This window comes from Pongo abelii, chromosome 11, assembly GCF_028885655.2.
Source record: "Pongo abelii isolate AG06213 chromosome 11, NHGRI_mPonAbe1-v2.0_pri, whole genome shotgun sequence".
NCBI lineage: Eukaryota > Metazoa > Chordata > Mammalia > Primates > Hominidae > Pongo > Pongo abelii.
The window spans coordinates 123,236,969-123,263,137 of record NC_071996.2 but is presented as its reverse complement, the minus strand read 5'-3'; positions in this window follow the sequence as shown (position 1 = coordinate 123,263,137).

Sequence of the window (26,169 nt, the reverse complement as noted above, 5' to 3'; positions counted from 1 at the left end):
CCTGGCCATGCCACTGGATTTTGGCACGGTACTTAATGTATCTGGGCCTTGGTTTCTTCATCTGTAAAATAGAGAGAATAATACCTATATCATGGGGTGTGGGGAAGATTAAAGTCATAGGCAGAATGCTAGGAAAGTACCGGAAGCCAAGTAGGTGCTGAGTAATTGTCAGCTACTTCTCTTTTCATGAAGAAAGTCGTTAACAAGGGCTCAAGGCTGGCACAGAGAAAACATGAACTCTATTCCCCCCGATGTTGTGTCTGGTACAAGGACATCTGGAACAATAACAAGGCAGACAAGCTCTCCAGCCTACTCTGGCCCTGTCAGCTCACCTGCTCACTGCTGCTGCGCTGAGCAGAAAGAGAATTACCTTAGAGTGGAGAGAAATTGGGTCCAATCCTGAGAAAGATGATTGAGGCATTTCAGAAAGTGAAAAGCTAATGTGAATAGACAGTTTCCAAAGCCATTCCTCCCACTTTGTAACTGAACTGGACAGCTGGCTGATCCTCAGGGAAGGGGAGGGTCTCCACAAAGGGCCCCCTACTCACCCAGACTCCATGGAAACCTATGGGCAAAGAACTGGGCTAAGCACTTTGGTGGATACAAGCATAGTCAAGAAGTGGTTCTGTCCCCCAAGGAGACTACAAGTAAGTCAGGAAAAGGAAATAGATATGGATTAAAAGTTATTTGTTTGGCCGAGCACACTGGCTTATGCCTGTAATACCTGCACTTTGGGAGGCCAGGGCAGGAGGATCAGTGAAGGCCAAGAGTTCAAGACCAGCCTGGGCAAAATAGCAAGATCCCATCTCTACAAAACAGTTTTTTAAATTTGTTTAACGTTATATGTTTTGTACACCAATGTTTGTAGAAGCACTATTCACAATTGCCGAAAGGTGGCAGCAACACAAATGTCCATGAACAGATGAATGAAGAGACAGAATGTTGCATATATGTTCAATGGAATATTCTTTAACCTTAAAACGGAATGAAATTCTGATACATGCTAAAACGTGGTTAAGCTTTCAGGACATTATGTTAAGTGAAATAAGCCAAGCACAAAAGGACAATTATTGTATGATTTCACTTACGTGAGTTACTTAGAACAGGCAAATTCATAAATAAAGTAGAGGATACCAGGGTCTAGGAAGAGGAAGAATGAGGAATTATTGTATTAAACCCTCTAAGGGTGTAAAGTTTCTGTTTGGGAAGATAAAAAAAAGTTCTGAAAATGGATAGCAGTGATGGTTGCACACACTGTAAATGTATTTAATAACACTGAATTTATACACTTAAAAAATTATTTAAAAGAAAATAATCCTGGGGCCAGGTGCGGTGGCTCACACCTGTAATCCAGCACTTTGGGAGGCCAAGGTGGGTGGATCACGAGGTCAGGAGATTGAGACCATCTTGGCTAACATGATGAAACCCTGTCTCTACTAAAAATACAAAAAAAGTAGCTGGGCATGGTGGCAGGCGCCTGTAGTCCCAGCTACTCGGGAGGCTGAGGCAGGAGAATGGCATGCACCCAGGAGGAGGAGCTTGCAGTGAGCCAAGATTGCGCCACTGCACTCCAGCCTGGGCAACAGAGCGAGACTCTGTCTTAAAAAAAAAAAAAGAAGAAAGAAAATAATCCTAAAATTTGTGTGGGACCACAAATATTCGTGTGAATCTCAAATAGCCAAAGCAATATTGAGCCAAAAGAACAAAGCTGAAGACATCATACTACCTGATTTCAATATATACTGTAAAGCTACAGTAATCAAAACAGGATGGTACTAGCATGAAAGTGGAAATATAGATCAATGGAGCAGAATAGTGAGCCCAGAAATAAATCCACACTTTTACAGTCAACTGATCTTCTACAAAGTTTCCAGGAACACACAATTGGAAAAAACAGACTCTTCAATAAATAATATTGAAAAAACTTTTATCCACATGCAGAAGAATAAAACTGAACCCTCACTTTTTTTTTTTTTTTTTTGAAACAGAGTTTCACACTGTCACTCAGGCCAAAGTACAGTGTCACAATCATAGCTCACTGTAACCTCTAACTCCTGGGCTCATAGCAATTCTTCTGCCTCAGCTTCCCAAGTAGCTGGAACTACAGGCATGCACCATCACACCTGGCTATTTTTTTAAAACATTTTTGAAGAGGCAGGGTATTGCTATGTTGCCCAGGCTGATCTCAAACTCCTGGCCTCAAGCAATCCTCCTGCCTTGGCCTCCCAAAGTGTTGGAATTATAGGCCTAAGCCACCATGCCTGGCCAAGAAAAAGCCGCTTGACATTGATCTAGGAAATGATTTTTCTGGATATGACTCAAAAGCTCAGGCAATAAAAGCAAAAATAAACGTGGAGTTGCATCAAACTAAAATGTTTCTGCACAGCAAACAATCAACACAGTGAAGAGACAATCTGCAGAATGGGAGAAGATATTTGCAAATCATACATCTGATAAGCGGTTAATATCCAAAATATATTTTAAAAACTAAGACAATTCAATAGGAAGAAAACAAATAACCCAATTTAAAAATGGGCTAAAGGACCTGGATAGACATTTCTCAAAAGATGACATACAAATGGCCAATGGGTATACGAAAATATGCTCAACATTACCAATCATCATGGAAATGCAAATCAAAACCACAATGAGCTATCATTTTACACCTGTTAGAATGGTTATTATCAAAATGTGAAAAGATAACAAAGGTTGGTAAGGGTGTGGAGAAAAGGGAATCCTCGTACACTATTGGTGGGAATGCAAATTAGTACAGACATTATAGAAAACATATGGAGGTGCCTCACAAATTAAAAATAGAGCTATCATGTGATCCAGCAATCCCAATTTTGGGTATATATCCAAAGAAAATAAAATCACTATCTTGAAGAGATACCTGCACTCTCATGTATATTGCAGTATTATTAGCAATAGTCAAGATATGAAATCAATTTAAGTGTTCATTGACCAATGGATGAGTAAAGAAAATGTAGACTACACATGCACACACACAAACATACACACACACACACACACACACACAATGGAATACTATTCAGCCTTTTAAAAAGAAGGAAATCCTGTAATTTGCAACAACATGGATGAAACTGGAGAATGTTGTGCAAAGTAAAATAAGTCAGGCACAGAAAAGCAAATACTGCATGATTTACTTACGTGTAGAACCAAAAAAAGTTGAACTCATGGACGCAGAGTAGAACGGTGGCTACCAGAGGTAAAGGGGATGGGAGATGGGGGGAGGATTGGGGAAACGTTGGTCAAAGAAGGGTACAAACATTCAGTTAGACAGGATGAATGAGTTTTCATGCCTGTAATCTACAGGCATGTAGATTTTATATACTACAATCTATTTTTATATGCTACAAAATTCCCAGGAGAGTAGATCTTAAATGCTCTCACCACAAAGAAATGATTGGTATTTGAGGTCCTGGATATGTTCGTTGGTTTGAATTAATTATTTCACAATGTATGCATATAACAAAACATCATGTTTTATGCCATAAATATATACAATTTTAAATTGTCAATTATACCTTAATGAAGTTAGGAGGAAATGGCTAAAATGGTAACTTTCATGTTATGTATATTTTAGCACAATTTTTAAAAGGTATATGTCCACTATAGCGTTTGCCAAGACCACTCCCTCACACAGCCCCCACCTCACACATTTTGTGCTATGTTACTTCCACCACCCCCAGCCATAGGAGATGAAACCAAGAGTATTGAACAAATGAGCCAATTTATAGATGTACAAGGCTTATATGATGTGGCTCAAATGTAAGAGCAGGCTCTGAGCTTGTGATGGTTAATACTGAGTGTCAACTTGATTGGATTAAAGGATGCAAAGTATTGATCCTGGGTGTGTCTGTGAGGGTGTTGCCAAAGGAGAATAACATTTGAGTCAATGGGCTGAGGAAGGCAGACCCACCCTTAATCTGGGTGGACACCATCTAATCAGCTGCCAGCAAATATAAAGCAGGTAGAAAAAATGTGAAAAAGCTAGACTGGCTTAGCCTCAGAACCCACATCTTTCTCCCGTGCTGGATGCTTCCTGTCCTGGAACATTGAACTCCCAAGCTTTGGGACTCAGACTGACTTCCTTGCCCCTCAGCTTGCAAACGGCCTATTGAGGGATCTTGTGATTGTGTGAGTTAATACTACTTAATAAACTCCTCTTTATATATACATATATATACATATATATCTCCTATTAGTTCTGTCCCTCTAGAGAACCCTGACTAATGCAGAGCCCATCTGATACTTGCTCAAAAAATTTAACTAGAAATGCAAAGGAATGGAGGTCCTTAGTAGTACGAGCTAAAGCTGAAAAGTCATAATGCAGAAGACAGGACCATGATAGACCATGTGCAAGCTAAAGTTTGGAGGATATAAAAAGTATTAATAAGACGGCAGAAAAAAATTAACCACTGTAGGTTGTACCTGTCAACCTACCTGTCAGGGTCCTGGCACGCAAAGGACTGCACACTCAAACCAAGTAATTGAGAAAGGTTAGATGAAGAGCTCATGTTCAGAGCGAGGGGCAGGGTTTAGGGGAACTAATAAAGGAGGATGCAGTACCTGAGAGCTAGTCACAGCAAGGTCTGTTACCACCCCTAGGCCTGAGGGGCCAGGCAGGGAAGAGTATCAGAACATGAGAGAGGAGCTGAACTCAGAGAGCTGCCTTAGGCAGAGGGCTGCAGCTTACCCACAGCAACCCCGCAGGAAAGGAGCTGGGGGAATGCTGCCTCAACCTCACCCTCCTCCTGCCTCCTTTTCTCCTGCCCTGCCTCTATTGGTCAAACCAAATCAGAGCCAGTGGGCAATCCATTCAAGTGTGTCCTCCTTATAGCGGCACTTTGCAGAGGAGATAGCAAAACTGGGCTTGAGTTGTATTGCAACTGTTTCTGATGAACTGAAATGGAGAATTGACTGTGAACTTTGAATGACTCAGGTAGGCCAGGCCCTTACTGGACCCTTCTACAGGTTCCTTCTTCACCAATGAACAATGGGACTTGTTTTAACCAATCGGGCTCACACCTAACAAGAGTGGTAGTTTTCCATCCTTAATTGGGGTAACCACCCTGAAATCCTCTTCCTAAGTAAAAAAAAAAAAAAAAAAAAAAACACTTGACTCTTCATCCTCTGAGAACAACTCAGTGGATTTATTCACTGGTGTCTATTCCTTTGTCTGGCAAGTTAATCAACTCAATTTGCATGTCTTGGCTTCTAATGGTCTTTGTTTTACATGGTCCAACCTCCCAGGCACAGAGCAGGGAAGGGAAGGTGAAAGGTGGATCTGGAGGGCTAAATGAAGCTATTCGAGTGAACAAAGAGAGCCACAAAATATGCAGACAGTGGGAGGAACTGAGTCCCCAAAATGATGGTGCACATGTCCACATTTACAAATGCTTGTAAACATCTTCAGGGCTCTGAGCTCTATCTCCAATCCTGCTCTTCTCAAGGCCTGGCTCTTTGGTCCCTGCCTGGGTTCCCATGACATTGTCCCTTAAATACCAAGATATCCATGATGCATGAGGTCACCTTGACTGCCCTTCTGGAGCTCCCCGCAGGACCTCTCCTCTCCACCTGGGACTTTCTCCCCGCAGGACTCAGTGGGCCACCACTTGAGGGTTCTATGCATTTTTCCTGCCCCTCCCCACTGAAGTCTCCAAGGTGGTGAGGTAGGGAGCCTTCCCGCCCCTTTACGCTCTGTCCTCTCTCTCTCCTAAAAACCTCTATAAGGCTGGGCAGGGATTTGGGAGGTTCTTTAATGAAGAGTTAGGACAAGTTGCACAAGGAAATATGACACAAGAGAGGACCAATTTAAGTTCTTAATAACTTAATCTTTCCCCAGCCTCATCCAAAAAGAAATGCAGGAGGGTTTCTTCTCAGCTCCATCTTGGGAGCCAAACTCAAGAGGAAAGGGGCCTTTTTATCTTTACATGGCTGCCCTTGGTTACCACAATGGATCATTCTGGAAAGGTCAGGATTTAATTTTCTTCCAGTGACACTTAGAAAAAGGCCCAGGATGTATGGAGGACCCAAGAGGAGTTTGGCCCTTGCAACCAAAAAGCCAGACTCAAACCCTGAGTTCCAAGGAAACAGAGAGCACCGTGGATGACAGGTGTCCAGGCCAAAGACCCTGCTAAATATGTCACGTTAAATCACCCATCAGCATCCAGGCAGCAAGCAGGGGAAACCAGTAACACAGCATGGTTGACTTGAGGATGGAGGGCAACGAGGATAAATTTAAGTAGACACATACGCTATTTAATCTGCGACTGCAAATGCTATGGCCAAAACATGTGGAAAGCAGCTCTGTGAGCAACATTTCACAGGGTTTTCATCAAAGAAACTCTGCTGCCTACTTCTCTTGGGCTCATTTCCCAGGAGAAAAGAAAGTGAAAGCACGCAGAATGCCCTCTGTGTCCTTGGCATTGCATATGTGTGTGTAACAGACTGTGAGTGTGTAAGGACAGGGTAAGAGAGTATGTGTAAGAAAGTAAGTACATGAAGACAGTGTATAAGAGAATGTGTGTGTGAGAGTGTATGTGAGAGCAAGTGTAAGAGAGTGTGCATGAGGGTAAGAATGTGCAAGAGAGAGTGTGTGTGTATTTGGTATGTGGTGCTTGTATGTATGGTGTGGTGCATTTGCACATTTGGGGACATGTGAGGGTAGGAGTGAGAACAATTTCAAAGAAGGCAGCCCCAAGAGGGGACATATTCAAGTCATGCTGGAGAATTAGGAGGAATGACAGGAAGGAGCATTGGCTGTGGGTGAGCAGTGCAACCTGCTCCCTGGGAAGCCCTCTCACCCAGCTGCTCCCCTAAATTTTATCTCCTCCACTGACCTGCTGCAATGCCCAAATTCCCACCAGGAAATTCATCTCTGCCCTTAGATGATTTCCTCTGTTTCACAGCAAATACTACTCCTAAAAGTCTGTATAGGTGGTTCTCAAACTCCAGGAGGAATCATCAGAAGGTCTGTTAAATCTCAAGATGCTGGGCCCCACCCCCAGAGCTTCTGACCCAGTAGATCTGAAGTGAGGCCCGAGAATTTCCACTTCTGCAAGTTCCCAGGTGGTGCTGATGCTGCTGCTCAGGGACCACAGTTTGAGAACCACTAGCCCACACTGATAGACTCTGATGGTTTCACTGAACTGGCTTCTGCCATTTGGCAGGGGCAGATACTAGAGGGACTTGTAGAAGTGGAAATTCTCGGGCCTCACCACAGATCTACTGAGCCAGAAGCTCTGGGGGTGGGGGCCGGCACCTTAAGATTTAACAGATCTTCTGATGATTCCTCCTGGAGTTTGAGAATCACCCACACAGACTTTAAGGAGCAATATTTGCTGTGAATATTGCTCCTAAATGTTGACCCTGGTGCTGTAAATTTCAACAGTGGAGGCCAAGAAAGGTAGACTGAGGGAAGGTGCTGCTCCAGCCCACCTCATCCCACTCAAGGACCCAACCTGCACCAGCCAACTTGAGGGAGGAGGAACACACTGCGGGATCAGGTAGGAAATAGGGAGACCTCTGCTTCTTTTCCCTGCCAGGAGGCCACGCTGCGAGCAAGGTCCCGACATGGGGGCAGCCTACTGTTGCTGTCTGAGGACTCAGATTTGGCAGGTGTGGAGTGATCCCAGGGCGGGGTTCCAGGGCCACTGCTCCCTTCTTGTTTATGTTTACTGTTCACGTCCAAAGCTGCTTCTCCAGACTGGGCTCTGTTTACCCGAAAACTGCAAATGAGAGCTCTGCATGTGACTTCGAGACATCTGTTTTCCCTTTGCGTGTTTCTCATTCTGATTCTCCTATCCTGCCTCTTGTCTTTCTCTGTCACAATGCAGTTTCCCAGAAATAGAATTTCGACAAGCTCCAGGAAAGTCCGAAGGGTCCACTTGCTTTAAACTACAATCGAAAATCTTCCTGCTTGATTCATCCACTTTGAAACAGAGAGAGCACGTGTTCCTCAGAGTTGGAGACAAAAGGGCCACCCCTTCCCCCAAACCATACGACTCTGCAGGATTGTTTCAGGACTGCAATTTGAAAGGGCTCTTTCGATTTTAAAAGTGGATTTCTAAATAGTCCATATGGTACTTTTTTTTTTTTTTTACAGACAGTATAGCTTTCAAAGGTCTGGCTAGCTAATCCTTTGTATATTAAAGAATTCTTTTTTTTTTTTTTTTATCTATCACAGATATTCTCTGGGTCAGACCAGGAACAAGGATAGAAACTTCAAAGATGAGGAATAACTGACTGACCAGTGAAAGATAGTCATCACAGCTCAATACCTAGACACGGAAGGCAGCATTGCTCTAAAATGCATAAGGCAAGATTGTGGCCTCATAGGGTAATGGAAGTGCCTGGGACAGGAAGGGCCAGATAAACTTATACCTGTTTCATTCTGTAGCTCTTTGGGGACCCAATTTTGTTTTGAGCAGCTTTTCAAGTTGAACACTGAAGCTGTGAGCCCAAACTCTCCAGCTCCCACTTTCAAACCCCACATACAGTCCCTCCATAACCAAATGCTCATCTTGTTCCTGCATATACCCTTGTAGGGGTCTCCCTTTACAGCCCTTTCCCTACAACCACCAAATCAGTCTTGCTCAAAGCAGCATGAGCCAAGTGAATGCACCTCCCACCTACACACATGCAAACATGTACACACACACACACACACAGCAGCTATCTTTCCCCATCCTCACTATAGTCTTCATGAGATGTATTCCAATAACAAAATCACTGTGCTGTGTATTTCTTGGCATTTATAGCAACACTTTGTCAGGTTTCCCCAAATCCATAAATACCCTATCACAAAAGTCCCCCTTTATAGCCCAATATGGAGGAACTCAACCACCTGCTTTCAGATTTCAACTGTTTCCACTTTGTTTTATGGGAGGGGATTAGGCCTGGATTTCCTCAGTTGCCCGGGTTTCATTCTACTGCCTGTCAGTTTTTCCATCTTTAGCCACATGTGCAGGCTGATAAGCGGAGCTAGACACTCATCCCACCTAACGAATGGTCCTTGTCAGTGAACTTTAACCTCCTTTGTGTTGCCCATTATGAAGCACATCTTTTACTCTCTTGGGGAAGCTAAGCAAAAAAAAAAAAAAACCCTGCTCAGGAATGACGCAGCCAAATGTTGCTATTCAGCAAAGCACAATGGCTGGAGAATCCCACAGATAAGAAAATGCAGCTGTGGATGATTCTGAGCTTCTGAGTGAACAGATTGGCTTTTGGAGAAATAAGGAGATGCCTCAAGAAACAGCAGTGGTGTCCTTGAACCAGGATGAGAAGAGTTCAGATCTACCTCAGGGTGCTAGGCAGGTGTGCTGTGGGTGAAGGGAGAGCCCTATTGCAGCTTAGAACAGAGATTCTCAAAGTGTGTACGGTCCTTGGATCAGCAGCATTAGCCCCGCCTGAGAGCTTGTTAGAAATGCAGGCACTACTAATCAGAAGCTGCCTTTAACAAGATCTCCAGATGAGTGGGGCACATGTCAAAGTTAGAATAGCACAGGCTTATCCGTCGGTGTGGGGTGGTGCATGTTGGCCTAGTGTAGCTAGGGGCCAACTGTGAGTAGTATAATGGGGGAAGAGATTGGACTGCTTTGGAAAGTCCCAGATTACAGGCCTGGTTCTGTTACCAGCTGGCTATCTGGGTCACTCACTTCACTTCTTGAGACAGCTGCAGAAGAACCCTGGTTTTCAAATTTGACTGCACTTTGGAATCATCTGGAAATTTTTTTTAATACAGGTCGGTCCCACCTCCCAGAGATTCTGCTTTAATTGGTGTTGGGTGCAGCCTGGACATCGGGATTTTTTTCAATCTCCCCAAATGACCATAATATGTGACTAAGGTTGAAAACCATTATACTAGATGGCCCTCAAGTCTTACTAGTTCTAAAACCCAATTATTTAGCCAATTCTATCTGGTTCTAGATAGATGTCAGAGGTTAAAAAAAATTACAAAGACCTAAAGCTAGGACAATCCCTAGGACTTGATTTGTTTTATTACATCCCTGATTTAAGTGGACTTAAGAATAATAATAATAATTGAAAGCTCTGATGAATTGGGTTCCAGTTAATTGAAATGTTACTCTAATATATTTCTTTTAGTAGATTTTATATTTCATACAGGGAGATTCACAGCATGAACTCTTTCTCATTAGAATCTCCACTCTTAAATTTTATTTAAGAAATTGGATGACTTGCCTATCTATTTTTTCCTTTGAAGTCAACTTATAAATGTATAGTGAGTGCTGTCTTCTAATACCAACTTATGATCTTTTTCAAATTCACATGTTCATTTAAGTTAGAGGAAGATATTTTAAAATAAAGATGAGCTGTTTTCAATATCCCTTCTGAACCATTGCATTGCATTTCATCCCTTCCCATGTGGATTTCTTGCTGTTTTATTTGGAAAAAGATGCTGTGGTTTTGGTCTCCATTGACTGACCTATTTAGCTTCCCCACTTTGGATAAGTTTGGCTAGGTGAATCAATTTCTATAGTCTCCTCTGAGTTGTCACTTTTAGTGACAAGCAGAAAATTGAAATTTGCAAGCCATTAGCTGTCAAGATGGTACATGAGATTTTAAGATTTGTTTTAATAAGAAAAAAAACTCATCTGTTTAGGAATCCTTTTTAAAAAAGAAAAAGCTTTCTCTATATTACATGGTGTATTTTTAAGAGAGCTTTAATAAATCTAAATGCATCTTAGCCTTAAGGGAAACTGAATCGTGGTTGGCAGAGCCATCAGGAACAGGGCAGCCCCCTCCCCTTTTCCTCAGGCCCTGCAGTGTTTGGGGGCTGCTCTCTCTGAACACCTGCTTCATCCCTTTCTGTCCCAGAACCAGCTTTCTCTGATTTCCCATACTCGTGACAAAACATGGCACCCCACCACTTTTGAGTTGAGTGTTATAATAATACCCATATTCCAGCAAATGGCCCCAAATCCACATGACTCTCTCAGCCACAGCTCCAAATGCCCAGGAGAGAGGATGTGATAGCCTAGCAGGTGGTCAGGTGTCCACACCTGTTTCTGTCCCTGGCCACTGATGGGTGGGGGACAGACATGGCTGCCATTAACCACCATATTGGAGAATGAGAAGTAGAGCTCAGAGAACAGGGAACATCAAGAACTGGACAGATTCCCCAAAAGGGCTTACCACTGGTACCCACTTACTTGAATAATAGAGTTTCAGCAGCAGGTTCTCCAAGACCCACTATTATTCCTCCAAATTGGGCATTTATCATGGCTATCAGAGACACTGCCCCATTTAGGCCTCCCATCCTTAGCAGAGGGGAGGCAGTAAATCATCCTGTGAATCTATATCGTCTTAAGCATGATTTGCATGCAAAGACTGATAGTTGTCCCCAATATCCATTTCCTGTTCTGTAGAATTAGAACTCATAGTTAGGCACATGGCCAGCCAGAATAAAGATTACCCCTCTTAGCCCCTTTGCATCTTGGTGTGGCCATTTAACTAAGTTCTGGCCAGCAGGGTTTAACAGAAGTGATTGAATACATTTGAGCTATGCTCAAAAAGGAATGGGGCTCTCCCTCTTCTCTTCTCTTTCTCCTTCCTTCATTCTGCTGCTTAGAACATGGAATATGGTGAACAAACATCTTGGACTGTGGAGATGAGAGGACCCTAAGGTTGGCGGAGCAGCAACACAGAAGTCCTGTCCCCTGGTGACCACAGAGACCAGACCTACCATATCAGTTTTACCTTTTATGTGGGAGAGAAATCCAGGTCTACCTTGTTTGAAACCACTGTTATTTTTTATTTCTGTCACACACTGCAGAAACTATGTCCTAACAAATACTGCTTGTACAATCATAAAGTTCCAGAACTTTAGTGTTATAATATAATTTAGAAATTATCCAGTCCAACCCTGCACAGTACAAATGAGGATTTTGTGACCCAGAAGAGAGAAGTGACTGTCCCATTACATATATGGGACTAAGACCAGGTCTTCTGACCCCTCCCTACCTATTCCCAGACCCAGGACTTTTTTTTTTTTTTTTTTTTTTTGAGACAGAGCCTCACTCTGTCACCCAGGCTGGAATGCCGTGGTGCGACCTCGGCTTACTGCAACCTCCACCTCCCTGATACAGCGATTCTCGTGCTTCAGCCTCCCGAGAAGCTGGGAATACAGGCATGTGCCATTACGCCCAGCTAATTTTTGTAATTTTAGTAGAGGAGGGTTTCGCCATGTTGTTCAGGCTGGTCTCGAACTCCTGGCCTTAACTCATCTGCCCACCTCGGCCTCCCAAAGTGCTGGGCTTACAGGCATGAGCCACCATACCCAGCCCCCAGAACTTTTTCTATGGCACCATATTGATAGTAGGTATCCACTAGGTAGGTAATGAATATTCAGCAATGTATGCTCAAATTTGGCTTTTAGAAACTTTTTTCCACAGACAAGACACTGTGTGAATGAAACAGTGGCAATCATCTCCTTATCAAGGAACAAAGAGCTCTAGTCAAGAGCATGCCTACTTTTTATTCTTCACAGCAAGCACTTTGGGTCCTCACTGTCTCTGCACTCCCTCGAAGCCAGATTTAGCATAAGGTGGGTGTAGTGGGACATGCAGGAAGACATTTAATATCCCTGGCCTCCCATTCCTCCTTTGAAAAATGAAACTGGACAAGATCCATCCGACTCTGAAATTCTAAAGTTCTGTTAAGGTTGCAGTCTCTCCAGTCTGATCCTGAAAAAATGTGATTTCTTTTGAAACCATTTCCCACCTTCAAAGGAAAAAGCTAAGCTTTTTAACATAAAGGCTTCAAGCACGGTGCATCTCATACTCCCCACTGCCCAGGCCTCAGGAAAGCCCTCCTAGAACTAGAGGAATGAGATATGGTCGGCAGAGTGACATGAGCCGATCAGGCGGCTCTCGTTGTGCTAACCTTGTATTTGCTTTTTTCCTTTCACTTGTTATTTTGTGGAATAGGATGGAGACAGCTGTGATTCACTGTCCCCCAGAGTGCTTCTTGGAAATTGGGACATTCCAGGGCAGAGGTGGAAAGGAAAGAGAAATGAAGAACTTGCTTTTGATCTTTCATTCAGTTTGCCCTTTTTGGTGTTTACAATAATGGAACCTGGGTTGGCACTCCCATTTTTACCCACTTTGTGGGGAAGAAAAGACATGTATAGAACCTCTACACACACACACACACACACACACACACAATATGATGGTACCTTATCTCGGACTCATCACTTGCTTTTAGAAAGAAAAAACTAAATACATGGAGAGATGAGATCAGAAAAGAAGTAGGAAGAGTCCCCAAAACTTGTTTGCTTCTACTTCCCAGTAGGAGTGAAGAAGGAAGAACATAGAGGAAAATCAAACCAGCACTCAACAATGTACACAGAATCATCTACTTCTGGGTTATAAAAATAATTAGAAATTAAACCTTTAAATATTTGAATCTTTTTTTCTTTGCTTCTCACACTTTAAAGCAAGGAAATTGACATTAAATCATCAGCAAGGCTAGGACATGGGGTAATCACACATCCACTAGAGAGAATTTATAAAACCCCTCAAGAGAGTTTATTTTTTTGAGATGGAGTCTTGCTCTGTCACCCAGGCTAGAGTACAGTGGCGCGATCTCGGCTCACTGCAACCTCTGCCTCCCGGGTTCAAGCCATTCTCCTGCCTCAGCCTTCCGACTAGCTGGGACTACAGGTGACCACCACCATGCCCAGCTAATTTTGTATTTTTTAGTAGAGATGGGGCTTCACCATGTTGGCCAGGCTGGTCTCGAACTCCTGACCTCAGGTGATCCGTCTGCCCCAGCCTCCCAAAGTGCTGGAATTACAGGCGTGAGCCACCACGCCCAGCCCACTAAGAGAGTTTCTAATCTGCAAAAATGCAGGCCTTGCTCAGAATTGAGGAAGACAAGACACACAGCTCAGTGAGACTCAGAGGAGTGTTCGTCTCTATCTGGCCCTGGTGCAGAAGAAACACCTGGATTAAGCCACATTATATCCCCTGCCAGAATGAGCTGCCTAGAACCAGGTGACCCCCTATGTACTTCTGCTCTCAGAATGCTTCACCTTTCCCAGTTCACCTCTCAAGCCCTAGGGAATCATGAGTATTTATCTGCTGGGCCATTCATCTGAGACCCAGAGGGGGAATCCAAATGCCGAGATGCTACACTAAGTCCTAGCCCGAGCCTCTCCTTGCTAGTGGGTGATCACAAGATGCTAGCCTCTGCCAAAAGGAAAACATCTCCAAGTGAAGTACAAGGCTCTCTAAAGCAGGCTGATTTATCCCGTCTCTCTTAAGAATAACCCTGCTTCTCTTTCTAAATGAGAGGTTGACCAGTTATGCTCTCAGTGGCTAAAACTAGGAGGGAGCTACAGCCTAGGGCACTTAACACACATTATCTCATTTAACCCTCCACAACCACTTACGAGCTATGCATGATTGCTATCCCCATTTTGCAGATTCAGAGACTAAGTGATTCGTCAAATACGGTATGACCTGTCGGTGGTGAAGCCAGGATTCCGGCTCAGATCTGAGCTCTTTACTACTAAATTACAAGACCTGCCACAAAAGAGTCATCAAAGGGCACTGTGGAAGGCTGAGGCAGGCAGATCACTTGAGGCCAGGAGTTTGAGACCAGCCTGGCCAACATGGTGAAACCCCATCTCTATCCAAAAAATACAAAAAATTTAGCCGGGTGTGGTGGCACATGACTATAGTCCCAGCTACTCGGGAGGCTGAGGCAGAAGACTTGCCTGAACCCAGGAGGCAGAGGTTGCAGTGAGCCGAGACTGTGCCACTGCACTCCAGCCTGGGTGACAGAGCAAGACTCTGTCTCAAAAAAAAAAAAAAAAAAAGTCATCAACGGGGCAGCTGTTTGGGCCTGGGCTCAAATGTATATTGTCATCTTCTACTTCCTGAAGGAAAGCCTCTGGGAATAGTCCCTAGGAGGCGTTAGACAACTCAGACAGCCTGTTACCTTCCATTTGGGAGTTGCTTTTCTTCCAACACTTTTGCTACATTGTGGATCGAGCTAATGAATTTTTTCCTAGGTTTCTCTTTCTGAATATTCTCCATTGTAAAGAACATCAGTTCTAGCAATTATCAATTGTTTCCATAATTGGGTTTCTCTACACATTTCTGAAAAGCTTTTTAAAAAAAGTTGAATGCATGACATTATTTATTTCTCTTGTCACATAGAATCTCTCTAAAATGATCCATTATTTTCATGCCTCTTAGATACTCAGGCTTCCAAAAAAAAAATAAAAAATCTCCCTTGCAATCGGGTTTCAAAAATATGCCAGGAAGCTTTTTACGTCCACACACTGGATCAAGATTTTGGTTGTGAGTCAGTCCAACCTGTGTTTACCCAGCAGGCACATGGGCAGTAGGGGTCTCAGGGGACGGGTGCAGCTCCTACTGTCATGGCCTCTGCCGCAACCCCTAGTCTCTGCTCCACCAATTGATACCAATTGCAAATAACTGAATTACAATCTTTCCTACTGAAGAAATTGTCTTTAAGAAAAAAGACTGTTCTTTATCCACTTGAGATAGCTACTTCAAATTTCAAAGCTAATAGTTTGAAGAATGCTAAGGAAGCAAAAACAATCACTAGGCAATGTTAATTAAACTTGAATCGAATTACTAATTAAGAACAGACCCAGGAAAACAAAACTTTCTTCAGCCAGATTGAAATCTATATGTGAATTACTAGTTGAATGCATACTGTTTAGCCTTTCAACTGCAGGTCATAATACAAATTCAGGAACGTGCTTATTGAGGACAAGCAGCTCCCACGATGCTATTCACTGCATCCAAATTCTAACATCCCCTTCAGGGGCAACGTTTTATGAACTAAGAGGATAACATGAAAATAGCCTCCGCTTTCATAAATTCGACCTTGCCAGTATTTGTGAACACTGAATCCCGAAAATTATGTCATAAATAAAAAAATTTTACAAGCCACTACCTCTTCTTTAAGCTCCGCCAAAGACCATAAAAAGATTATGAAGTTACATCTCTCCAAAATGTGCACAATCTCTGGGGCCAAGGGAGACTTCGCAGATCAAAGAGGAAGGTGTGTGGTCCCAGAGGGCCTGGGTAGCCTATTCCTGCAGCTCAGAGATGCCTCCACATCTTGTAACTCCTGCAGTTTTGCCCTTAAAATGAAACCTAGAAGCTAACAGATAGCAACAGATATTCAGATTCAAAGTGAACATGGGCATAATAACCATTACCATGCGCTCCTAGTACTCAGATGCAATCTTGGAGACCTCACTCTTCTTCCAGCCATCCTTGAGTTAACTGAGTTAGTGACTCAGTGGCTCAGGGGAGGGGATGGGTGCTTGGTGTGACTGGAGGCTCATAAATAAACTGCAAAATTGGATTGCATTCATTCATTCTTTCAACACTGATTTATCAAGATCTAGTCTGTGCCAGGCAATATTGCATATAGCATAAGGACTTCTGAGTAGCATGAAGATCCGAGCAGGCTCTTGGACCAGCCCTTAGAAAATCTGGGATAGGTAGGGAATAGCCCAACCTCCACTTACTCTTGGGGCTGCTCTTCCTCTCTCTCCCTCCCTCTTTTCAATGACAAATTCTCTTTCTCTCCCTGCCCCCTCAACCCTGCTTTGAAAAGGGTACCTGAAGCCAATCACTTCCATGCTGGGGACTTCCCATACACTGGCTTATTTCACATCCCCTTGGCTATATAGGGAGGCAGCTTAGATTAGCAGTGGCTGCAGATGGCCACGGCTTCAGAATACCTTCGACAGAGAAGCCCAGCATGAGCCTGATAAAACCTCGGCCTGGCAGCTGCCACAGGCTTCTCACCTCACTCAGAGCCAAAGCTCAAATGTTCACAGTAGGCCCATGATGTTGTGCACCATTTGCCCATTGCAGACCTCCCTGACATCTCCCTGCCTTGCTCTGCTCCCATTCCCAGAACACACCAGGCACATCTCTGCTTTAGGGCCTTTGTGTTGGCTGTTCCTCTGCACACTCTTCCCTGATGCCAGGTGGGCCCGTTGCTCATCTCTTCTAAGTCTTTACACAATTGTCACCCTCTCAGTGAGGCATTCTCTGACTGCCCCATTTAAAACTGCAACCCTCCAAACCCCGCCCATACACACACACATGCGCGCGCACACACACACACACACACACACACACACACACCCTCTCTGTCTCCCACCCCTAATCATAAGCTCCTGAGGGCAGGAGTGTTTATCTGTTTTATTCACTGCAGTAGCTCCAGTCCTTGGAGAAAAATCTGAACACAGCAGGCACTCAGTAAACATTTATTTCATTAATAATCACATGAAGAACCTGTTTAAAACATAGGTTTCCTTCATTATTCTGTGGCCTCTTATGGCACTTCTGATGTGGTGTAACACGAATGGACTTAAATGAGGCAGTAAGTCTGGATCAGATCACCAATTCCTTATTTTCTACCAGGTTTTTTTTTTTTTTTTTTGTCCCATTCGTTCTTGTGTGTACGGAAAGGGTCCATATGAAGAACACAGCATGATGTGGGGTGCTGGGAAATTTCTGTGGCCTCTTTTCAGAAGCCACCCACAATATCATATGATTTAAGGAACAGAAGAGATCCCTGTTCCCAAAACCAAATCTCTCTTTGCTCTCTTTAACTCTTGATAATGGATAGAGCTGGTTCACAGAGACAGCAAGATCTCAAAACGTGTCATCTATTTTTCTCTTTGTGTTGTGTGGCATATGATACTTCAGTTTATCAGTCCTAGAAGAAAGAAAGGGCTCTCCTGCCTAGTATCCATATAAGTCCCTGAGAAGCATTCTGATTGGCTCACTTTTGCCATCCCATGGCAAACATTGTAATTGACCAGGCTTGGATTTTATGTCCACTGCTATGGTCAAGACTAGAGGCAATGTCTCTGGAACCACTTAATGTAGAGAAACAATAGTTATTCTTTGGGAGATTGGACACTGCAATTCAAAAAAAAAAGGATAAATAGAATAATGAGGAGACATTAATAAAACCAACAGGAAACCAGTACAGAGGTGCTGCATGCAACCCAACTGTAGTGAAAAAGAGGTTCTTCTGCATTAACTAAAGATTAATGGGGGGGGAGGAGCCAAGATGGCCGAATAGGAACAGCTAGGGTCTACAGCTCCCAGAGTGAGCGACACAGAAGATGGGTGATTTCTGCATTTCCAACTGAGGTATGGAGTTCATCTCACTGGGGAGTGCCAGACAGTAGGTGCAGGACAGTGGGTGCAGGGCACCGTGCATGAGCCGAAGCGGGGCGAGGCATCGCCTCACCCGGGAAGCGCAAGGGGTCAGGGGAATTCCCGTTCCTAGTCAAAGAAAGGGGTGACAGACGGCACCTGGAAAATTGGGTCACTCCCACCATAATACTGTGCTTTTCCAACAGGCTTAAAAAATGGCACACCAGGAGATTATATCCCGCACCTGGCTCGGAGGGTCCTACACCTACGGAGTCTCACTCATGGCTAGCACAGCAGTCCGAGATCAAACTGCAAGGCGGCAGTGAGGCTGGGGGATGGGCGCCCACCATTGCTGAGTTAGTTGTTTGATTAGGTAAACAAAGCGGCCGAGAAGCTCGAACTGGGTGGAGCCCACGACAGCTCAAGGAGGCCTGCCTGCCTCTGTAGGCTCCACCTCTGGGGGCAGGGCACAGACAAACAAAAAGACAGCAGTAATCTCTGCAGACTTAAATGTCCCTCTCTGACAGCTTTGAAGAGAGTAGCGGTTCTCTCAGCACACAGCTTGAGATCTGAGAATGGACAGACTGCCTCCTCAAGTGAGTCCCTGACCCCCAAGTAGCCTAACTGGGAGGCACCCCCCAGTAGGGGCAGACTGACACCTCACACGGCTGGGTACTCCTCTGAGACAAAACTTCCAGGGGAACGATCAGGCAGCAGCATTTGCGGTTCACCAATATCCGCTGTTCTGCAGCCACTGCTGCTGATACCCAGGCAAACAGGGTCTGGAGTGGACCTCTAGCAAACTCCAACAGACCTTCAGCTGAGGGTCCTGTCTGTTAGAAGGAAAACTAACAAACAGAAAGGACATCCACACCAAAAGCCCATCTGTACGTCACCATCATCAAAGACCAAAGGTAGATAAAACTACAAAGATGGGAAAAAAACAGAGCAGAAAAACTGGAAACTCTAAAAATCAGAGCGCCTCTTCTCCTCCAAAAGAACGCAGCTCCTCACCAGCAAGGGAACAAAGCTGGATGGAGAATGACTTTGACAAGTTGAGAGAAGAAGGCTTCAGATGATCAAAATACTCTGAGCAACAGGAGGAAATTCGAACCAATGGCAAAGAAGTTAAAAGCTTTGAAAAAAAATTAGACGAATGGATAACTAGACTAACCAATGCAGAGAAGTCCTTAAAGGACCTGATGGAGCTGAAAACCAAGGCATGAGAGCTACATGATGAATGCAGAAGCCTCAGTAGCCAATGCGATCAACTGGAAGAAAGGGTATCAGTGATGGAAGACGAAATGAATGAAATGAAGCAAGAAGAGAAGTTTAGAGAAAAAAGAATAAAAAGAAATGAACAAAGCCTCCAAGAAATATGGGACTATGTGAAAAGACCAAATCTACGTCTGATTGGTGTACCTGAAAGTGATGGGGAGAATGGAACCAAGCTGGAAAACACTCTGCAGGATATTATCCAGGAGAACTTCCCCAATCTAGCAAGGGAGGCCAACATTCAAATTCAGGAAATACAGAGAATGCCACAAAGATACTCCTCGAGAAGAGCAACTCCAAGACACATAACTGTCAGATTCACCAAAGTTGAAATGAAGGAAAAAATGTTAAGGGCAGCCAGAGAGAAAGGTCGGGTTACCCACAAAGGGAAGCCCATCAGACTAACAGCGGATATCTCAGCAGAAACTCTACAAGCCAGAAGAGAGTGGGGACCAATATTCAACATTCTTAAAGAAAAGACTTTTCAACCCAGAATTTCATATCCAGCCAAACTAAGCTTCACAAGTGAAGGAGAAATAAAATACTTTACAGAAAAGCAAATGCTGAGAGATTTTGTCACCACCAGGCCTGCCCTACAAGAGCTCCTGAAGGAAGCACTAAACATTGAAAGGAACAACCAGTACCAGCCACTGTAAAAACATGCCAAATTGTAAAGACCATCAAGGCTAGGAAGACACTGCATCAACTAATGAGCAAAATAACCAGCTAACATCATAATGACAGGATCAAATTCACACATAACAATATTAACTTTAAATGTAAATGGGCTAAATGCTCCAATTAAAAGACACAGACTGGCAAATTGGATAAAGACTCAAGACCCATCAGTGTGCTGTATTCAGGAAACCCATCTCACGTGCAGAGACACACACAGGCTCAAAATAAAGGGATGGAGGAAGACCTACCAAGCAAATGGAAAACAAAAAAAGGCAGGGGTTGCAATCCTAGTCTCTGATAAAACAGACTTTAAACCAACAAAGATCAAAAGAGACAAAGAAGGCCGTTACATATAATGGTAAAGGGATCAATTCAACAAGAAGAGCTAACTATCCTAAATATATATGCACCCAATACAGGAGCACCCAGATTCATAAAGCAAGTCCTTAGTGACCTACAAAGAGACTTAGACTCCCACATAATAATAATGGGAGACTTTAACGCCCCACTGTCAACATTAGACAGATCAATGAGACAGAAAGTCAACAAGGATACCCAGGAATTGAACTCAGCTCTGCACCAAGCGGACCTAATAGACATCTACAGAACTCTCCACCCCAAATCAACAGAATATACATTCTTTTCAGCACCACACCTACTCCAAAACTGACCACATAGTTGGAAGTAAAGCTCTCCTCAACAAATGTAAAAGAAAAGAAATTATGACAAACTGTCTCTCAAACCACAGTGCAATCAAAGTAGAACTCAGGATTAAGAAACTCACTCAAAACTGCTCAACTACATGGAAACTGAACAACCTGCTCCTGAATGACTACTGGGTAAATAATGAAATGAAGGCAGAAATAAAGATGTTCTTTGAAACCAACGAGAACAAAGACACAACATACCAGAATCTCCGGGACACATTCAAAGCAGAGTGTAGAGGGAAATTTATAGCACTAAATGCCCACAAGAGAAAGCAGGAAAGATCCAAAATTGACAACCTAACATCACAATTAAAAGAACTAGAAAAGAAAGAGCAAACACATTCAAAAGCTAGCAGAAGGCAAGAAATAACTAAGATCAGAGCAGAACTGAAGGAAATAGAGACACAAAAAACCCTTCAAAAAATTAATGAATCCAGGAGCTGGTTTTTTTTAAAAGATCAACAAAATTGATAGACCACTAGCAAGACTAATAAAGAAGAAAAGAGAGAAGAATCAAATAGATGCAATAAAAAATGATAAAGGGGATATCACCACCGATCCCACAGAAATACAAACTACCATCAGAGAATACTATAAACACCTCTACGCAAATAAACTAGAAAATCTAGAAGAAATGGATAAATTCCTCAACATCTACATCCTCCCAAGACTAAACAAGGAATAAGTTGAATCTCTGAATAGACCAATAACAGGCTCTGAAATTGAGGCAATAATCAATAGCTTACCAACCAAAGAAGGTCCAGGACCAGATGGATTCACAGCCGAATTCTACCAGAGTTACAAAGAGGAGCTGGTACCATTCCTTCTGAAACTATTCCAATCAATAGAAAAAGAGGGAATCCTCCCTAACTCATTTTATGAGGCCAGCATCATCCTGATACCAAAGCCTGGCAGAGACACAACCAAAAAAGAGAATTTTAGACCAATATCCTTGATGAACATCGATGCAAAAATCCTCAATAAAATATTGGCAAACCAAATCCAGCAGCACATCAAAAAGCTTATCCACCATGATCAAGGGGCCTTCATCCCTGGGATGCAAGTCTGGTTCAACATACACAAATCAATAAATGTAATCCAGCATATAAACAGAACCAAAGACAAAAACCACATGATTATCTCAATAGATGCAGAAAAGGCCTTTGACAAAATTCAACAGCCCTTCATGCTAAAAACTCTCAATAAATTAGGTATTGATGGGATGTATCTCAAAATAATAAGAGCTATCTATGACAAACCCACAGCCAATATCATATTGAGTGGGCAAAAACTGGAAGCATTCCCTTTGAAAACTGGCACAAGACAGGGATGCCCTCTCTCACCACTCCTATTCAACATAGTGTTGGAAGTTCTGGCCAGGGCAATCAGGCAGGAGATGGAAATCAAGAGTATTCAATTAGGAAAAGAAGAAGTCAAATTGTCCCTGTTTGCAGATGACATGATTGTATATCTAGAAAACCCCATCATCTCAGCCCAAAATCACCTCAAGCTGATAAGCAACTTCAGCAAAGTCTCAGGATACAAAATCGATGTACAAAAATCACAAGCATTCTTATACACCAATAACAGACAAACAGAGAGCCAAACCATGAGTGAATTCCCATTCACAATTGCTTCAAAGAGAATAAAATACCTAGGAATCCAACTTACAAGGGATGTGAAGGACCTCTTCAAGGAGAACTACAAACCACTGCTCAATGAAATAAAAGAGGATACAAACAAATGGAAGAACATTCCACGCTCATGGGTAGGAAGAATCAATATCATGAAAATGGCCATACTGCCCAAGGTAATTTATAGATTCAATGCCATCCCTATCAAGCTACCAATGACTTTCTTCACAGAATTGGAAAAAACTACTTTAAAGTTCATATGGAACCAAAAAAAGAGCCCGCATCGCCAAGTCGATCCTAAGCCAAAAGAACAAAGCTGGAGGCATCACACTACCTGACTTCAAACTATATTACAAGGCTACAGTAACCAAAACAGCATGGTACTGGTACCAAAACAGAGATACAGACCAATGGAACAGAACAGAGCCCTCAGAAATAATGCCGCATATCTACAACTATCTGATCTTTGACAAACCTGACAAAAACAAGCAATGGGGAAAGGATTCCCTATTTAAGAAATGGTGCTGGGAAAACTGGCTAGCCATACGTAGAAAGCTGAAACTGGATCCCTTCCTTACACCTTATACAAAAATTAATTCAAGATGGATTAAAGACTTAGATGTTAGACCTAAAACCATAAAAACCCTAGAAGAAAACCTAGGCAATACCATTCACGACATAGGCATGGGCAAGGACTTCATGTCTAAAACGCCAAAAGCAATGGCAACAAAAGCCAAAATTGACAAATGGGATCTAATTAAACCAAAGAGCTTCTGCACAGCAAAAGAAACTACCATCAGAGTGAACGGGCAACCTACAGAATGGGAGAAAATTTTTGCAACCTACTCATCTGACAAAGGGCTAATATCCGAAATCTACAATGAGCTCAAACAAATTTACAAGAAAAAAACAAAGAACCCCGTCAAAAAGTGGGCGAAGGATATGAACAGACACTTCTCAAAAGAAGATATTTATGCAGCCAAAAAACACACGAATAAATGCTCATCATCACTGGCCATCAGAGAAATGCACATCAAAACCACAATGAGATACCATCTCACACCAATTAGAATGGCGATCATTAAAAAGTCAGGAAACAACAGGTGCTGGAGAGGATGTGGAGAAATAGGAACACTTTTACACTGTTGGTGGGACTGTAAACTAGTTCAACCATTGTGGAAGTCAGTGTGGCAATTCCTCAGGGATCTAGAACTAGAAATACCATTTGACCCGGCCATCCCATTACTGGGTATACACCCAAAGGATTATAAATCATGCTGCTTTAAAGACACATGCACACGTATGTTTATTGTGGCATTATTCACAATAGCAAAGACTTGGAACCAACCCAAATGTCCAACAATGATAGACTGGATTAAGAAAATGTGGCACATATACACCATGGAATACTATGCAGCCATAAAAAAGGATGAGTTCATGTCCTTTGTAGGGACATGGATGAAACTGGAAACCATCATTCTCAGCAAACTATCACAAGGACAAAAAACCAAACACCACATGTTCTCACTCATAGGTGGGAATTGAACAATGAGAACACATGGACACAGGAAAGGGAACATCACACATCAGGGACTGTTGTGGGGTGGGGGGAGGTGGGAGGGATAGCATTAGGAGATAAACCTAATGCTAAATGACGAGTTAATGGGTGCAGGACACCAACATGGCACGTGTATACATACGTAACAAACCTGCACGTTGTGCACATGTACCCTAAAACTTAAAGTATAATAATAATAAAAATTTAAAAAAAATAAAAAATAAAATAAAGTAGGCAAAAAAAAAAAAAAAGATTAATGGTCCTTGAGAAGGATGTCAGCAAGATGGCAGAGTAGGAGATACCAGCCCTAATCCTCCTTAAAAAATACAATTAGACAGCTGTCCACAAATGAAAATAGTCCTGGGAGGGCTCAAGCTTTCAAACAAGAACCTGCAGAAACACAGTGGAGCAAAAAATAAAGAATTGCCACACAGAAAGAATCGCTGGGGTGATAGACATACTTGAGACATCTGGAGATAGCTAGGAACAAAGAAGAAGGATAGGGGCTATCAATATCAGCCATATGGCAGATGCCACCTTGATCCCCAGTGGCCTGCTCTGCAGAGGACACTGGCAGCCTTCACCACTGAAGTAACCAAGAGCTATCACCACTGAGAACTTCTGGGATAGGGAGACACTGCTGCATACTCCTACCAAGAAAAAACCATGTTGTGCCACTCTGGGACTGGGGTCACCACCCCCCAACCCTGCCTGAACCTTAGACCCCAGAACTGCAGTTGGTCCATGCATGCCCACACTCCAAACCCCAAATCCATGGCTCTACCATGCATGCCCGCATTCCAGACCCCAAATCCATGGCTCTACCATGCATGCCCGCATTCCAGACCCCAAATCCATGGCTGTACCATGCACACCTGAAGCTCAAACACAAGAGTCACCATGACTGTGGGCTAGCCTGGCCTCAGACCCCGGAGCCACTATCAGTCCATGTGTACCAGCATTCCAGACCCTGGTTCTGTGGCTGCTGTATGAGCACCAGCACTGCAGATGCAATAGCAACAACTGTAGCACCATAGCAACCGCTTCCCTGATCTCTGAAGCGGTGGTAGCTCTGCACATGCCCACACTCCAGACCCTGGAGCCACTGTCAGTTCCACATGAGCACACATTCCAGACTCTGGCTCTGTGGCTGCTTTGTGGGCACAGAGCTTCAGATGCCAGTACCTCCCATACCATGAGCCCACCATGAGCCAGGCTCAATGCCAAGAGGGATCCCCTCAGCCACAACTTTCCCAATGTAAGAAAAATATACCAAAATATCTCCAGCAGCCTTTAACGCTGGAGACCCCAATAACCCTCACTATAGCTGTGGATACCCACCACAGCCTTGGCCACTGAGGGTCTTTGGACCCTTTGCCAAACACAACTTCATCTGGCAGAGCTGCATGAACACTATGCCACTCTACCTATATGGAGTGGAAACCCACTCAGCCAGTGCCCTCCTATTCACCCATTGGTGAGGTTCTTTCCCCACTGAAACTAGTCCGTAGTATCTGGAAGAGGTGACTGCTTCATCAAATGCACAGACATCAATGCAAGGCAACAAGCTATGAAAAACTAAGGAAACATGTCACCACCAAAGAGACACAATAATTTTCCAGTAACCAACACCAAAGAAACAGAAATACACAAAGAATTCAAACTAATTGCTTTAGGAAGGTTCAGCAAGCTACAAGAAAACACTGATAGACAACTACAAAAAAAATCAGGAAAACAATACATGAACAAAACTAGAAGTTCAACAGAGATTTTTAAAAATAATTAAAAAGAACCAAACAGAAATTCAGGAGCTAAAGAATACAATGAATAAAATAAAAAATAGGCTGGCCTCTGTGGCTCATGCCTGTAATCCCAGCACTTTGGGAGGCCAAGGCAGGCAGATCATGAGGTCAAGAAATCGAGACCATCCTGGCCAACATGGTGAAACCTCGTCTCTACTAAAAATACAAAAATTAGCTGGGTGTGCTGGTGCATGCCTGTAGTACCAGCTACTCAGAAAGCTGAGACAGGAGAATTGCTTGAACCTGGGAGACAGAGGTTGCAGGGAGCTGAGATCTCGCCACTGCACTCTAGCC